Raw genomic sequence first — 4937 nt, forward strand, 5'->3', positions numbered from 1 at the left:
ACCTTATGTTGTCCTCAAAATATGTTGCTCACCCAATATCAGATGGTTATTCTCCGGGTTAGTGGATGGTTCAATTAATAATAGACAGACAGGCGATAGATAGATAGATAGATAGATAGATAGATAGATAGATATTTGAACTGCTTACCTGTGCGTACCTGAATTACATAATAGTCTCTGTTGTGTTTTAAAATGCTGTCTCTCAATAGGCTACATGTCAAGTTTCGATGGATTTTAATTGGCTTTCTAAACGTCAATCACCATTATGCCCCGCCCACCTCACCGCGGAACTCAAAACACAGCTCGAGGTTCAAACCTGAGCTGGAAGCCGTAAACTTAAAACCTGCGGTTTCCTCCACCTTCCGCTTCACTCTCGGATTACATCGGTGCGTCACGGACATTTCGTTCGAGATAACCTTCCCAGAAGCGAAGTTACCTAAGATCTGACTTCGGCAGGTAGAACAAGTGGGATGGTAAACCCGGTGACAGTCACTTGGTGTAACGTGTAAATGTGCTGATAAGGCGTTTTTATAAGTGGACCGTCAGTGACACGACAACAGAGCCGCCGCGCCACGCTGTCACTCTGAACCTGCAACTGCGGTAGGCACGGAGTTTGTATTCATTTTACGCACGGAGACGCTTTAATCTATCTTTGAATTATCAAACAAGTCTTGGCTTGTTGTAAGAGAAGTATTGTAACTGTGATTCATAGTCACTTTTACCGTGGGAAATCTCTTAACCATGGATGTACATCCGAACATAAATATGATTATAAAAGTGTGTTTTGTTAAAAACTCAGCCCTGATCACCAATCATTGCGTGTTGTTTGTTTTGAGTTTATTGTCTGTCGTCTTAGAACCCCTTTAAGTTCTGTTTCCTGTCCTCATCATGGATAGACTGACTCATCGATCTGCCTAATTTTACACCGTTTTTCTTTTACTAAGTCTGTTTCTCGCTCTGCTTGACCTCAGGCAGCTTTGCAGTTCATGTTGAGAGGTTGAAGGTTTTTCTGTGGTGTCATTTACGATGTGATTGATCTGTTTGGTCAAAGTCATCAGCGCATCGCGTTGCTGTGGCAACGAAAAGGGGCCCGCATCGAGTAGCCTACAAGCGTTCAGGTGGCGCCAGGAATGCAAATATTGTGTGTAGTATAATCCTTTTATTCTTATTTTATGTAGCTTTGTTATTCATTTAATTGGAATCAACGTCAAATGTTGCTTCCCTTAATTATTATCAAGATGGCTTTGGTGTAGTGTGAATTTAACGGTGCTAAGTGCTAAGATTTTTTAAAAATGTTTTTATTGACTTAAAGGGACAGTACACCTAAAAATGAAACTTCTGTCATCATTTACCATACTGGTATGGTTTCCTTTCTTCTGTGGACGGAAAAGGAGTTGTTAGGCAGAACAGCCTCAGTCACAATTCGCTTTCATTGCATCTTTTTTTCTCCATGCAATGAAAGTGAAAGGTAGCTGAGGTCGTCATTCTGCTTACTGTCTTATTTTGTGTTCCACTTTAAGGTTGCAAAATGCAAATATTGTGTTGTATAATAGTTTGACATCTCATTTTATGTAGTTTTTAGTACCATTGATTTGGTTAATTGTTTATTTTTAGATAATGAGAAACATTGTCGAACATTGTTCCCCATCATATTGTCGTCACGATCACTGTGGTTTAGTGGGACTTTCAGAGTGTTAAACTGAAGGCTTTACATGTTTTGAAATGAATTATGTGGCTTATGAGTTGTTTCAGTATGTTTTTCCTAAATGTACTCGTACACAACAATAAGGCTAAAACAAACTGCTTTATATCATACAGCTAGGGATATGCCGGTATCACATTTTCATGTTGCGATTAATTGCTCATGCTTTTATCACGGTATACGGTATTATCACGATATTGAAATTTAGTTTTAAAAAAAGTGTTGTCACAATACAGTATAACAGTTTTAATAGCTTTTTTCTTATAACAAAATAACTGAACATTTAAATAAAAAAATTTTATACAGAAAAATGTAGAAGTAAAAAAATTTACACAGATTAAAGTGCAAAATTTACAGTAGGAGATTTACAAAATATCTTAATGGAACATGGTCTTTACTTAATATCCTAATGCTTTTTGGCATAAAAGAAAAATCAATAATTTTGACCAATACAATGTATTTTTGGCTATTGCTACAAATATACCCCAGTGACTTAAGACTGGTTTTGTGGTCCAGGGTCACATATTAAAATTTCAGCTTGTGGAAAAGCTGCTTGTGATGAGCTTTGGTTCATCATGTGACTTTCTCATTACCACCTGTTTTTGGTGGTTATCAGTGTATGGTACAAAACAGATATTAGTACTTCAATCGGTTCTTATATTAACGTTATATCAGATAATGAAGTACGTTTTTTTACTGTGAATTTACAGAAGTTAAGTCTGTAAAACCCAAAATGTGGCTACCATATTTTTTTTGGGTAAAGTTCTGGCAACCACAGCTGCTGGTATTTTATCGTAAATGTCACAGTTTTTTTTTTTTTACAGTGTTGGTTTTTCCCTCATGAAGTCACTGACTTTGTCATCTGCACTTTTCATTTGACCCTCACCCACAATAAGCTGTTCATTATTCAACTCTAACAACTTTATTCCTTTTAATCTATCTTGCCAATCTAATGAGGAATCATTAAAATGAGTTTGTATTTGTCATAACTGTATCTTCAATATGCTTCCTTGCCCTTGGTCCCACTGTACAGCCCTCAACCTACAGCCCATTTACTGTAATGACTAATTTACGTAGAGTTAATTATTGACATGTATTGTAAAGGGCCAGTCCTCATATTTTGTGCATATTTGTGTGTGTGTGTGTGTACATTAGTACTTACACCTACATTCTATGCTTTACACAATACACATCATAAAAGTCAGTATGGAAAATGTCAGTTTCCGTTGATGGTTTTGCATTGTTTGGCCCTACAACTAACTCTGACCATATTGTGTTGGCGTTCTCTTCTCCTATGTTTACATTATAGGTTTCTCACCCTCATCAGACAAGAGAACCTGTTTTTAATGCCACACATGCAATGTTTACCACTCTAACACAGGGATCAGGGACTGACAAGCTTTATTAAATGGATAATTCTGGCTCAGAAATTTAATTTGATTCTAGAGAGAGAGAGAGAGGTAAATATACATGTCAGAAAGTTAGAGTATTTTAGACTTTTAGGAGATTAAGAAAATAAACTGAATTAAAGAAAAAAATAAACTTTTTTCCTCCAACTTAAAAGCCATATAAGAACACCTATACAAAGTCCCATATACAAAGGAATTAAAATGATTTTTGAAGGATCATGTGACACTGAAGACTGATTTTTTTTCAAGGCTGTGCATTACAGTAATTTTACCCCACTTTGCATCATGGCTAACTCTACTATCGCTGTAGTATTTGTGTGCTGTGCTAGGGATATGCCGGTATCAATTTTTCATGTTGCGATTAATTGCTCATGCTTTTATCACGGTATACAGTATTATCACGATATTGAAGTTTAGTTTTTAAAAAAGTGTTGTCACAATACAGTATAACAATTTTAATAACTTTTTTCTTATAACAAAATAACTGAACATTTAAATAAAAAAAATTTATACGAAAAGTATTACTAAAATGCATTCAAAATTCTGTATAATTTGTAATAACTAATTATTCTCGGTATTTTGAAGTGCCCACGATAACAATATCGTGCATATTCATTATTGTGATATATCGCATTACCGAATACCTGCACAAGTCTAGCTGTGACTGTCTTTTGAATCTGTTCTCAGCATTATAATAGGAAAGAAAAGGGTTAAAGGAAAACACTGCCTTTTTTTATTTGCATGTCTTCCTGACTCTCCCTTGAAAAGAGACCGTGGGAGCTTATAATTGCACAAGGAAACTTAACCTATTTTGGGAGAGTCTTGATTTTATGAGTTTATCATAAAAGATTTAGCAACACATTTCCACTGATTAGAAGAAATGTAAATAACCTTAAGTATATATCAACCTTGCATGCAGGGCAAATCCGGCTGAAATGTTTGTAGTGTGTACAAATGTTGTGGAGATGCAAAACCACAGGAATTCATTTTTACCTAAACACCACCATGTTTTCAGACATGCACGCATACTCGTCTACATACCTCAGTCCAGCTTTAGACAAGTCTGGCTCTGCAAACTAAACAAAAAGCAGACTTTGAGTTCAGTAACGTTGAGCTGGAGTTAACGGTATTTACATACAAATTCTCAAACACACATAAATATAAAAAGAAGCGAGCAAGTGAATGCCCTTGAATACTCAGAAACATACTGTGAGTGTATGTGTGGAATAACAACATGTTTATCCTAAGGCTAGAGCTGCTCACATATACAAGAGGAGCTTTTGTGTGTGCGGTCTGTCTATTCACCACAAATCTGCCCTGGTGACTCATCATGAGAATGACCTGACCATTAGTAGTCTTTGGTGTCGTTCTCTCACTCTGTCTCTCTCTCCTATCCGCATACTCCCTCTTTATTGCTTTATCCTAAAGATTTTTCAGTGTATGTATGGGTGTAGGTGTGGATGGTAAAGTCATTTTTAGAGGTGGTCACTCTGAAGTAGTTTGCAGGTTGTTTGAGTGGGATATTTTGGTTGCATGGAACAGACCTGTTTGTAAAAATTGCAAACGTCTCTCACATGGCAGGTCATATTTTCACATTTAGACTTTATAAGTTCTACAGTTTGGGTTTGTGATGTCAAATTAAAGGGGTCATATGATGCGATTTCTATTTTTCCTTTTCTTTAGTGTGTTATGTAGCTATTTGTGCATGTATAAGATCTGCAGAGTTACAAAGCTCAAAGTCTCCCACAAAAGGATTTATTCTATCTAAAAGAGAAGGCTGATCCAGACCGGGCTAAAACGCCTCATTCAAACACGCCCCCACATCT

The 4937-nt window shown here is 36.4% G+C and overlaps 1 protein-coding gene across 3 annotated transcripts in view; it reads left to right on the forward strand.

Annotated features, from left to right (window-relative positions):
- The first annotated feature begins 298 nt into the window (after positions 1 to 298).
- Positions 299 to 4937, forward strand: part of LOC107710361 (oxysterol-binding protein-related protein 3) — a 16153-nt gene continuing 11514 nt past the window's right edge. For all 3 annotated transcript variants that reach the window (XM_016515115.1, XM_016515114.1, XM_016515116.1), the window contains exon 1: positions 299 to 600. The gene's annotated coding sequence lies outside the window, so the exon portion shown is untranslated. The remainder of the gene's footprint in view (positions 601 to 4937) is intronic.

The sequence above is a fragment of the Sinocyclocheilus rhinocerous genome, unplaced genomic scaffold (assembly GCF_001515625.1).
Source record: "Sinocyclocheilus rhinocerous isolate Xijiao unplaced genomic scaffold, SAMN03320098_v1.1 scaffold897, whole genome shotgun sequence".
NCBI classification, from domain to species: Eukaryota; Metazoa; Chordata; class Actinopteri; order Cypriniformes; family Cyprinidae; genus Sinocyclocheilus; species Sinocyclocheilus rhinocerous.